This window comes from Harpia harpyja, chromosome 2, assembly GCF_026419915.1.
Source record: "Harpia harpyja isolate bHarHar1 chromosome 2, bHarHar1 primary haplotype, whole genome shotgun sequence".
NCBI lineage: Eukaryota > Metazoa > Chordata > Aves > Accipitriformes > Accipitridae > Harpia > Harpia harpyja.
In genome coordinates, this window is record NC_068941.1 from 41,920,413 (window position 1) to 41,933,332 (window position 12,920).

The 12,920-nt window shown below is 41.1% G+C and overlaps 1 protein-coding gene across 3 annotated transcripts in view; it reads left to right on the forward strand.

Annotated features, from left to right (window-relative positions):
* The first annotated feature begins 11,004 nt into the window (after nucleotides 1-11,004).
* The window catches only part of GUCY1A1 (guanylate cyclase 1 soluble subunit alpha 1), a 40,676-nt gene continuing 38,760 nt past the window's right edge, over nucleotides 11,005-12,920 (forward strand). For all 3 annotated transcript variants that reach the window (XM_052777884.1, XM_052777893.1, XM_052777875.1), the window contains exon 1: nucleotides 11,005-11,144. The gene's annotated coding sequence lies outside the window, so the exon portion shown is untranslated. The remainder of the gene's footprint in view (nucleotides 11,145-12,920) is intronic.

Here is a 12,920-nt window from a genome sequence, read left to right on the forward strand (position 1 = left end):
CAAATATGCTCATATGTGGATACCACCTGCTATTACTCTGTGCATAAGTAAGTCAGTGTCGTGCTTGGACCCAAGGCAAGAAGTCCATTCGGATGCTTTGAGATTCCTGCTGAAGTCAATTAGTCATTTCAGCTGTTGCTTTACAGACCCACACCCTCACAGAGAGGTAGATACAAAACTGCGCACCATAGTCTAGTCTAGTAATCTATTTCAGAAATTTCCCACATATGGATTTCTACAACAGGACACCATCACCTGTTATTCTAGCACTGTCAGAGAGATATTAAAAAGAGACTGTTTTGCATCACAAATGACAAAACCACCTGTGGGACAGCAGCAGTTTATACATTGAGGTGATACATATAACTGAAATAGATTTAAAGCAGATGGAGGAAACCTGACCCCTGCTTAGAATGTCTTACGCATGTGAATTGTCTCATCTCGAGACCTCTTTGTTATTGTGAGCTCTGTGATTATATTAAGATTAAAAGAAAGGAAGCAATGCAATAAAAACTCAGTTTTGACAACTCTCAAACTGTGGCTGCTAGGAAAAAAAAATATTACAGTAGATTTTCAATTTTTCAGCTCATTCTTGAAAGCAGCAAGCAGATAATTTTTTTACCCATGAACATTTATAAGCAGTTATAAATAATCCACTCACTATGGACTTGGTCAGAAACTGGATTGACTATCTGTGCAGGTGAGTAAAGAACAAAAACCTGGCTACTGGAAGTGTACACTATATGAACAGGAAGAGCAGATTTTGTCACGCTTTTTCCTGAGTGTAGGAAAGGATTGGGAATATACTATTTAAATGATAATCTGATTCTAGACATGTTTCCACCACACACAAGTAGGGTGGCTTGTAAGGTTGTCTAGTTCAATCTTACATTAACTAGGAAAACTCAACTAGTAGTTACAAAGAACTTAAAAATGCAAGCAAATGGTACAAATTAAGCATAGAATATCAGGGTAAAAAAGAAGTGGATGAAAATTCTCAACCTATTCTAGAACATTTTTTGTTGTAGTTATTTTAGTACACAATCAAAACCCATCAACACAAAAATCTCTTCCAACAGCACCAGCTCCAAACAGTTCAGATCTGAGTGTAAGGTGTGGCCATTCAGTGTACTAACACAAATTTTGTGCTCAAAGTCAGCATAGACCAACTGTAAAAATTTATTCCAATATGGTAGTTCTGACACTTCCACTGATCCCTGATTCCTATAATTTTGTAACAGGGTGGTTAATATTGAGTATAATTTAAAGCAGCCTTTAGGCTCTATATGTTGATTTTCAGGAAATTACAGTGCATTTCACTTTGTAAATGTGATACAAAAATGTATACTCATCAAAGAATTACTTGCTTGTGGCTAAGGAGATATCAGGAGGAGTGAAAAATAGTACGTTTGTAAAGCCGGTGGCTTCCCATTTGGAAAGGTTAACATCAGGTTCATTTTATGTTGCCTGCCCATACCTCTTCTCATATGCTTTCAGCAGCCCACTCTTTTATCAGAATTATAACGTTTTCGGAAAGTGCAGAATTATTTTCTTGCTTTAGGCAAATGGCATTCAAGACATATGCATTTGTAGATTTGAATAAAATGAAACTTTTATAGTTTTATTACATTTGAAGTTAAATTACATATTAAAAACTGAAATATTAAAAATTAAATCACTGTCAAGGTTACGTTGCCGTTCCCACCTGCAGCTATTCAAATAGATGAGCCACCGCCTCCAGAACCTCTAAAGTGATTCTTCATTCTACAGCTTACTAAAGTAAGCATTTTTCGTAGAAAGGATGGCAGGTAAACAATCTTTGTGAATCTTTTCTCCCTGGTCCTGAAATATTTTTCCTTATTTGGATATGTGCTGGAAAGGTCTATTAATAAGTCTTTCAACTAAAAAATCAAACTGAAGGAGACCAGGACAGACCAGGGTCATGAAACTATCTTTAACTTCACCAACAGCTTTTTTTTTTGCCTTGGCTTTTGATTGTTTGTTTTGTGGTGTGTTTTTCCTAATCAGGAAAGATTACTAAATACACTTCTGAGGTTAGGAAAGCATTTATAAAGAGACAAGCTTTCACATACCACCTACAAATGATACTAATTAAGCTACGATGCTATTTATATAGTGCCTTGCTAACTGAAAAATCCATAGCTTTGTAAATAACTTAGTCCACGGTGATGCTGCCTATGATAGCTATAGAGTGGACTTATTCCCCTGGGGGGAAGATCAGCCAACTTCGCAGCCTCGTTTACCTAGCCAGACACGTAAACACACTGTAAACAGAACAAACCCTTACAGAATACCCAATAGAAGGTCTTTCCATCCTCCACGTTTTCACTTTAAAACCAGGTTTTAAAGTGAAGATTTTTTTTAATTCAGATTCGAGGTAAAGGAGCTGTGGTTCTGTTACAAAAAATGTCACAGGCTGATCCTGGTGGCAGCATCTGGGTGTGCAGGAGGAAAGTGAACATTGGTGCATGAGTCTGTAAGACCACGCATGTGCTTTGTGTTTTCCTGGTTGCTAGTGTAGAGCACATAATTTGAAAATATTACAAACATAATAAAATGTACTTTTCACCTCACCTTCTTAATGTTTTTCACCTAAGGATCTACCTCAAGAAAGTCATGTTAAAGGTAATGGTACTAAATAAGTATGAGGGGAAGTGATGAGGCTTACAACAGGTGCATATGATCTTTACTATTTGAGGAAGAATGCCTTTTAGTCTGCTGGCTGAAGGATATTTTTACTTCCATTTTAAGGATGCATGATCCATCTGTGCAAAACTCCTCTAACATAGAGCTCTAACTTCCAGGACCTTTTTCATATCAAATTAGTTATAGGACTGGCAATATCAAAACACGTTTTTGAAGCTTTTTAATTTCTCCCCATTAACTTTGTGAGCAGCAGTTTGGACCATACAAGCCTAGGCAGTGCAGGAACATATTTTTACTATTGACTATCTTGCAGCAAGTGCAGTTGCACTTGGTGTAACCTAGCAGTGGAAATTTTCATAGAACAGCTAATGTGTATGGAATTTGAAATTCAGAGGCAAAAGAATAAAATCACCCAAGTGATGCTGCTCTCCTATTACTATTCACATTTTTTAATACGTATTTTTTTATCTTTTGCCAGGTAGCTCTTCTTCTGGCTTTTAGGAACTTGGCTTCTTTTCTCTTTTCCTTATTCTGGTTCTAGTCATTATATTAAGTCAATTTCAGACTTCCTTCTTTTGTTGTCTTATTATCATATTTAGTTATTCAAAACTGAGAGCCTAAGTATTACTTTGTACTGATTTTATACAAAGAATCTACTCCGAGACTTATTCCATTGGAAAGGTCTACAGAACAAAAGGAGTGTCAGGCTCATTATAGGACAATGTGCACTACAAAGAACTAATTCTTTGTGATGAATACAAGTGTGAGGTGAAGGGAAAATGACAAATGTTCGTGCCTAACATAAAACAGAAGGTTTCTGCTGAGATGTGGGACATATTAAAAATGACTTTAGGAATTTTTAGAATGAGGGAAAGATACACATATATGGGGGGGAGGGGGCAGGGAGAAATCAACATTTTATTTTGTAGAAAATCATAGCTTAATGTATTTAATGTGTCAAATTCAGGTGATAATATACTTTCATCTGTAGTCAGTCTTGAAGTAATTAATATGTGGTAGTTCTTACACCACCAGTGCTCAGCTGACATAATGCATTGGGCTTCATAAAGATTACTGGAATAACTTTTTTTCCTGGTGTTATTTCATAGGAAGTGCTCTGCTGCCGCCACAGAGGGAGGCAGGAGGCAGTACCTTTGTCAGTTCTCTGTAAGCCATTCCATTTCTATCTCCCTACAATAAATATGTTATTCCTTACCAGAAAATGAAAATGAAGAAGCAATGAAAGAAGCAATGAAAGAAGCAATGAAAGAGGAAAAGTTAGCTGACAGTGGCCTGCACTATTGCTGGGAAGTAAAAGAGGAAAAAAAAGGGATGGATGAATTGGAGGGGGGTGGGGAGCAGGGAAAAAGGGGAAAAAAGGAAAGATCTGACAGGGAGGAAGAGGAAAAGGAAAGATCTGACAGGGAGGAGGACGAAAACTACAGGAAACTCCTTGAGACTGCAGTTCCCATTTGCTTGAGTGCTCCCAGAGAAGAAAACAGGACTGCCTGCATGTGCAAAGTCCACATGAGAAGTCCTGTGAGAAAGAGGTTCCTTCTTTGGTATTTTTCTATTTTTCTCAAAAAGAATAACCTGAAAAAAGGCTGAATTATTATTTTTTTCTCCATATGAATTTTGAGCTAGGTTTCCATTATCTAGCCATGATTTCTCTGACTAGATGAATTGAGGTTAATGAGGTCACTGTAGCTCAGTATTTATTTGCATTTACTAAAATTAAACAACACAGTTTAATGGGGTGGGGAGGGGGAGGGTTTTCATGCTTTTTCTGATGAATTAGAAAGCCAACTCCAATCAGTTCTTTGCAGTATGATGAGCCTATTCAAAATTTCCAGAATTCAGTAACAACTGCTGAGAGCTGGATTCTGCTGATGATAATACCTTTGCTCTGTAAGTAGCCCATTCATTCTAACTCCATGCGAACCAAGCTAAGAGGTTCCAAACTAAAATGATCCAGGAACACACATTGAAAACAAGAAACCCTACCTTGTTTACAGTATGGTCGGTAAGTTTTGCCATGGTAGGTAATTAGAATAAAAGAGAAACCTTTATCTATACAAACCAGTGTTTGCAAAACTGAGGTCAACCTAATTTTATTTGCAAATGATGCTCTTGCTTTCTCAGCAATGATGATTCAGTACTGTGTTCCATTTTCTTTTGACACAAAAGGATTTCTGGAATAAAGACCCTCTAAACGACTCATGATAGTTTCCCACAAAATCAAGAGTGGATCCCGATGTTTGCAAAACAGTATCCAAAAGAGAAGCTTCATTAATTCACTCAAGAATGTTTTCATAAGCGATTATATCTATAGAAAATTGAGAGATGATGTGTATAAGAAGTTGGATCTTAGCATATATTTGTACTCTCACGGCATCCAAACATGTGAAAAATGACTGGAACCCATTGTACTTGACACAATGCAAACAGAATCTCCTTAACAAAAAGCGAATGAGTAATTTTTATAATGATGCAATTATGGAATTTTATCTAATTTAGAAGATCAGAGATTGAAATATTGAATGAGAATTACTGTTACGCACAAGAATAATGCTTATTTTCAATAATGCTAAGACAGCAGATAAAATGAGCACCTCAGATGTGATTGCCAACTTGCGCACAGGGGTTTTTTCTTACATTATTTTAACAGCTGAATTAAGCTGATATTCAGAGACTGTGGAGAAAGGGTGGCATTACAGCAGTGAACTACCATACATAAAAGAAACGTTTCTCAAAACTGAGCAGTTTAGAAATAAATATATTTTCTGTATAATAACTGACTTACAGTATCAGTGAAAGGCTGTTGAATAGCAGGGAAATCAGTTTGGAATGGCTGCATTGTCTCAGCACAAGTTTTCCACCACTGTCTAATATAGTTGTGTCTTTCCTAGCTGTAAGAAGTGCATTGAACAGATGAATAATCCAATCTTTATATATCAAGAAATAACAAAACTTTTGGTAGAGTTGAATTCCCGTACCTACAGGAATCGATTCACTAATCTGAAAATGTGTGAAAAGATGTGAAAATGTGAAAAAGGCTAAAAATTATTGCAGCATAAATGCACTTGATGGTTGGTGTTTGCTCCCTGCACTCCTAATTCCCTGAGTCCTGTGCTGCCTTTGGGAGCACTCTGCAGCTGCCGTCCTGCCACCTGCCTGCCTGCCTAGGCTTCCTTTGAATGGAAATCAAGGCACAATGGAAAAGAATGCATTTGCAGAGCTCGTCCAAGACAAAGTCAGGGTGTCACTGGGGCATGCACCTGGAGCAGGGAGCTGAAAAATTATTCCGGATCACACAGCATAGGCATAGCCAATGTTTAGTAGAAGGTATGACAAAGATTTCATAACAACTCGCTCGGGACAGGAAGGATGCCATAACAATTTAAATTAGACGAGGATGCAAAGAGTTTGCAATCACCCAACCTGGAACTTGTATTTAAAGTTGAAAGCTTCCTAAATATGACGTCAGAAATGAAGTAAATTTATCCTCTGGCCAAGTATCACTGCTTCTTTGTCTAAAAGAGGTATTATTACTTGATCAGTACAAACAAGCATTATACCCATCTTCCAACTGAAAATAAGAATGTTGGGCAAGAAAGCAAATCCAACGGGCAGGAAGATGTTTCCACAGGAAGTCTGACTACCTGTAACTTCCAATGAAGATGAAGGCTGAGAATCCTATTTATCTGTCGCTGCTGTTAGAACCTTTGTGATACTTCTGTCACTCTCCATGGTAAATCACCATAACAACTTCACAAAATTGTCTTTCTATACAAGATACAGACATATTGTCAGGAGACACACAGTAAATCTAGCCTGCCCCTCAGGAAACAGCAGTTTACCAAGAAAACTTGCAAGAGCAATGAAAATCCTTTTGGTCCTCAGAAATCTTGTGTTCAGGACAGCTTGCTTGCATGTGTATGAAGTCTAAGAAAGAATGGGGAACCTGTGCTTTTATTCATTCATTGAAACAAAATCCTTCTTCAAGGCAGACTTGAAACTCTGCACAAAACTTCCTTTGGTGAAAATGTAGACATTACTCCTGATAAATGCTCAGATCTGACTGACCAAAGATGAGTAAGAATATGACATGTACTATTTGAAAAGGAGTCTTTCAGTGGAAAAGGGCAAAGGAAAAACATATTAATATTGGTAACCTTTTGAAATGTGGTATATTTCCAAGCAGCAAGACACATGTTCCTGAGGAAGGTAATTATGAACTTTAAGGATAAGTAATTTCTAACTGAGACGATTTAACATTGTCCAGAAAGGGACAAATTGAGGTACGTGAGGATAAATCACTGAAACCTTCTCTGATTTTGATATAATCTTAATAAGTCCAGTAGATGTCTTCAGGCACATCAGTGGTAGTACGTTTTCCACAGTGTTTTCAACTCCCTATAGCAAGAACAAGTGAAGCAATAAAAGAATACTAACCAGGTGGCAGAGGTATCCAAACCCCACAGTTAATCTCAGTTCAGATGCATTTTAGATAGTGCAAAATTAAATTAACTCTTCAGTTTGCAGCACACCTTTTGGCACTTAGATTGATCTTAGAAGGCTCTTAAAAAGACACAGTGTATGATACAGGTTTTTTTAGGTTTTCATATTCTCATCCGCCTTCAGGAATAATTGTCATTTCTTGCTCTGTAAAACCTAATTTGATTACTAGTGCCATGGATCAGGTGACTGTCACCTTTCTGTGTCATGTGCACCTCCTCTGCTCTGGAATGAAAAGCTAATGTGTTCCTCATGTGAGTCTCCAATAAATGTCATTGAATGGCAATACTGAGAATGTATCATTATGGAGTGGAGTAGAAATTAAAATTACAAACAAGAAACATTATGCAAAACAAAATCAAAGCTACAAAGCCAAGCATTATAGTTAAGGCAAGAATTAAGTTTGCCCATGCCTTGAAAAAAGATGCACAGCATAGCCACATCACTCCTGGGTTTAATAATCCACAAATTAGAGGTGAACAGAGCCAGGGAGTCCATGAGGACTCTGGCTGACCAGATTCAATTCAAAAGCTGAAAACCTGAATGAGCGTAGTACTGCACCCAAATGGACTGCTAACTGGAGCACTGCACAGTTGCAACAATGCTATTTCTAGTGTCAGTGATAAATGCAAATAATATCATTTGGGCTGCAATAAACATTATATGGACTGCATTAGGAAGAGCACAGCAAACAGGTGGAGGGAGGCAATGCTTCCCTTCTACTCAGCACTGGTGAAACACGTCTGGAGTGCTGGGTCTAGGTCTAGGCTCCCCACTACAAGAGAGACATGGACTTACTGCAGCGAGTCCAGCAAAAGGCTGCTAAGATGATTAAGGGACAGCAGCACCTGACATATGAGGAGAGGTGAAGACAGCTGTCACTGTTCAGCCTAGAGAAGAGGAGGTTTGGGGAGATCTTAGCCACGTGTATAAATATCTGATGGGAGAGAAAAAGAATAGGGAGCTGGACTCTTCTCAGTGGTGTCCGTGAAAAGACAGGAGGCTGTGGGCAGAAACTGAAATACAGGAAATCCCATTTAAATACCGGAAAAACCTTTTTTGTTGTGAGGGTTGTCAAACACTGCAACACGTTGCCTACAGAGGTTACGGAGTCCTCATCCTTGCAGGTACTAAAAACCTGCCTGGACACTGCCCTGAACGATGTGCTGTAGTTGACCCTGCTTTGAGCTGCAGGGTTGGACTAGCTGAAGTCCAGAGGTGCCCTCCAACCTCAGTCTTTCTGCAGTTCTGTGATCTGCCAGCATCTCCAGCCCCACAGTGCTGGTGCCTGAAGCCATCAAGGCTGAGCCATCAGCTGCTCGGCACCACAGCTCTGGGCTGCAGCTTTCTGTATTTTCAGAAACTTCAGTTGCCACGGGGGAGATGATAAATTTGAGAGGTGCTTCTTTGAAGACATCTGATTTTGAGAACTTGATTTAAATACAGCAGATGCCAGTAAATGGCAGTTGAGGAGTGCTAATTATACTCTGAATGATGATGCCCTTATATTTGATTATACATATATCTTAGCATCATTACATATAATATAATCTTTCTATTTTATTGGTCAAAAAGAGACCTTTAATTTAAAGAAGAAACTGAAGAAAATGTAGCCATTTTTAGGTGTGACATGAGTGTTTCTTGATGGAAACGTGTTATCTTTCTGGTATTTATAGGATCTTATGGAAGAAATTTATCTAATGTGATTTTGTTTAGAGAACTAACTTTTCAATGGCTAAAGTAAAATGAATAGTGCCTTATATTAATATTTCAATTAATATAATTTGAAATATTCTTTTCTTCTTCCAAATACTCACTGCAAAGATCTTACTCATAAGCATTTTCTTTGTTTTTTATTTGGTGCAAGTTTGCAAGTCATTACTAGTATGCACGTAGTGATTGATGTGATAAGGACCAACAGTGGCTTTTCAAGAGCTCTGGGAGACCTTTGGGTGCTGACGATCTAGTTACTCACCAAATGTCCAAATTCACCTTTGTTGCCTAGCATTAATTTGTCACACTGGGCACAGCAGGTTTACACTGCAGGGATCATCAAATTTAAATCAGCATAGCGCATCCTGGAACAGGCATTCTCTGTGCAACAGAAGCTCTTACTCCTTTTTGGTACAGAAACTTGATAATGGAATTCATTTATATCAGTTGCTCAGAAGCTGGTTCTGCTTTTTTTTTTTTTTTTACAGAAAAAGCTGGTTCCCTGAGGCAAGAAAGGTGAGACTAAACAGAACAGCAAGAGTTAGGGTAGTTTGCAGGTGAGGGCAAACATTAGCAAGACTGCATCTTGCCTTGAGACTAATCTTTGTTTCTGAAGGCAAGAGGCTGCATCAATACATTATCTATTAATACAGTAATTTTATGAGGTACACAATGTCTTAGACTACTTAGCACTCAATTAAGCTTCACATTGCTTGTCAATAACTTCAGAAATGGCAACAAAATGGGCTTTGGCAGATTATTTTCAGCTGACTAACCAGTGGTTGAAGGAATTCATCAGTTCTTTAGCTGACAGGTTTGTCTTCTTTTAACACTGCAGGGAGGGAAGCATGGTGTGAAGCAGATATATTTATTAAACGGTTTTTCAGTTCTGACAGTCAAGGAGGCAACAAAACATTCGCGCCTTGAGCTTTGATACCCTCTCTTGTGCAAAGCTGGTCTGTTCAAAACCACTTGGAGATGTGCTGCTTTTGGTTTGGTTGATTTTGACTCTCTCTTCCGCGCTAGCTTGTTAAGCTACAACAGTGAGCTACAAGACCTTCCTTCTCTTGCCGTGTAGGTATGGTGCTCTTCCAAACTCATCCTTCAGCTTACAACAGCTCTTTTTCTGGGTGAAATATTCTGTGTGCTTCCATGTGACTTGATAAGGCAACTAGTCCTACTGTGAGGTCATTCACTGTTAATTGTCCAAGTCCAACAAAATAACTATTTCTGACCCTGGGCTTCCCAAAAACCATCCAATGTTTTTGCAGTGAAAATACTATGAATACGCTACGGTATTCGTGAAGATTTAAGAACCGTTGAGCTGTCGTTCTGTTTCGATGGTGGCGTGCAAGAATTAAGAGTATGATTTCAGACCTGGGCAACTCTGCAAAAAGTGTTTTATGAATTCATGTTCTAAATCGAACTTGGCTCTCCGATATTCCAAAGCCGTTTGAATGGTTTCTGTTTTCTGTGCTTATTTGGAAAGGTATTGTTTCCCTTCTGTCATTGCTTAGCTATCCGTTTCAAGAGCCGCACTCCAAAGCTACGGTAAAAATGTACGTATTCTAGATTGCACAGAGCATCACCGGCAACAAGTAAATCAAAGGCGTGGTAGAAACCGTGCACATCAAACAAACACGGTAGCCCACGATTTTCGAACTGAGGAGTATTTGGAAGGCTACTTGTGCGGAAAAGACATCATCGGTAACCAGAACGTCTTGCCACCCCTGGTGACACCGGTTCGGACCCGTGCGGAAGCCGACTCTGCGCAAGCTGACACTTCCCGAAAGCTGAATTCCTGCGCTGCTGCACGGAGCCGGGGAAACACGCACCCCCGGTGCGGCAGCTGGGGGCAGCGGGCCCCCACACGCCCTCTCCGAGGCCCAGCTGAAGCCCTGCGCCACCAGCGAACGCCGCGCCCGGGGCTCGCCGTGCCACCGGCGCTCGGCGGAGCGCGGCCGGCGGCGACCGGGCCGTGCTGCCGGGGCGGTGGGGGGGCAGCGCGCCTCCCCCCGGGCCGCCGCCGCCGCCCACCGCCGCGGCCCGGGGCCGCCCGCCCCGGCCCTGATTGGGCCGGCGGGGAGGCCCCTCCCGCCGGGCCCCCGCCCGCCCGCCCGGGCGGCCCCGCCGCCGCGCCGCGCCCGCTCCCCAAATACACCTTTGCGGCGCCGGGGATCGGCAGCGGCGCCTTGCCCAGAGCCCCTCCGCGGGGCTGCGCGGCCGCGGGCAGCCCCCGCGCCATGGTGAGTGAGCGGCGCCCGGGGCGCGGAGCGGAGCGGCGAGGCGCGGCGGGGACCCTGGACAGCGCTGGGACGGGGCGCCCGGCCGTGCCCGCGGGGAGCGGGGCGCTCCGGGCAGGGCCGGGGCCGGGGCCGGGGCCGGGGCGGGTCTCTCGCCCGGCCGTGCGGTGTGGGGCTGAGCCCCGGGATCGGGGGTGGGGGGGGGGTGCGGGGGGCGCGGGAGGCCCCCTCCCCTCAGCACCCCCAGCCCCGTTCGCACCGTGCCCCCGGCCAAATACGGTCTTGAGCGAAAGGTGCAGCGACTGGGGGCTGGAAGCGACCAGGGAGCTCGCTGAGGTCTTCAGCCACAAGGGGTACTTGGGCGGCCTTTGTGCATTGTGAGGCTTTCTAAGAATTTGCTAACTGCTGGTGCCCGTCGAGCTAATTAAACCCATTCAGGCTAGTTTTACTGCATTATACTTCGGTAAGGTTTCTTATCTGGTTTTCAGAGTAATTCACATCATTGCACTTCATCAGTTAGACACGAACCTGATACTTAATTGCATACTTGATGCTCCAACAATAACTTCAGTTTTGCATTTGTTATTCCAGTCCTTTTTTTTCTAGGAAGAATAAATGAAACCCCAAACTGTGGTGTATTCATTATGATGGGCATTTTACTTTTTCAGTCGGTTTTCTTAGCTCCACTATTCTTTTTATTTTGTCAAGACTTCAGACTTGTAATTCCTTTTCTGAGTGGTGATTGTTTCTGTGCCTAAAGTTCAGAGACTATTACTAGCCTAGGCATAGTAGTCCCTTTATAAAATCATCTCGATGTATAAACATGAGACACTTGAAAAGTTTTTATCTCGTATGTAAAGCAGTACTTTATACACCTTATGTATTCCCTCAGGCTTGATCTAACACTGCTCCTAAAATGGCTCTATTTTCAGAGCTGGTCACTTATTGTGTGTATGTAGTGAGATGGCTTTCTAAGTTCGAAGGATGAATTAACAGGAAAAAAGTCCTAAGCAAGGATGCATTATTACTAAAAATGAGTATTATGGTGAAATGAACTGTTTGTAATGCTGTGTTTGGGCTATGCACTTTCACTGAGCTACAGGTTACTATGCTGCATACAGGTTGGTCTAAAGAGAGATGGTAAGACATTTGATAGTTGAAATACTAGTAGGAAAAAAGAAATTTTTATTCACTCAGATTTTCCACTGTGAAGTCTCAGAATACGGAATTACAGAAAAATGTAACAGAGCGATTTTTCATAACAAGTGTAAGAGTTTAATTATCTTTCTATGAATAGAACAAAGTGTTTTACTTATTTGGAAATGGTCTAATCTTACAGTTTTTCCTAAGACAAAACTTCCAATGGAGCCACTCCCTTTTCTTGTAGTTATGATTAAGATGATTTGTTTCCAAACTGCAGAAAGTAGGTGCAAGGAAGCATACGCTTCACATAAATGGGTCTACTGCTTTTCTAGGGTTAGGAACAAAAGGTAGTGACAGCCCATGCTGGAAAGAAATTCCAGTAACAGACTATTTTACATAATTAATCAGAGAAGTTAAGCAATTTATGCAACCAGAGAATGCGTGCAAATATGTTGTTACAAATGCAAGCACGGGAAGTTGTCTTTATTGTAGAGAAGTTTCTTGCTTGGATTGTGTTGCTCTGGGGCACTACATATGGCCATACATTCTGCAGCTCTGATGACTATTTCTTTGCCTTGCCAATAACAAGAACCTTAAATGAACTAGATGATTGTAAGGAAGCATGAGGAATACTGT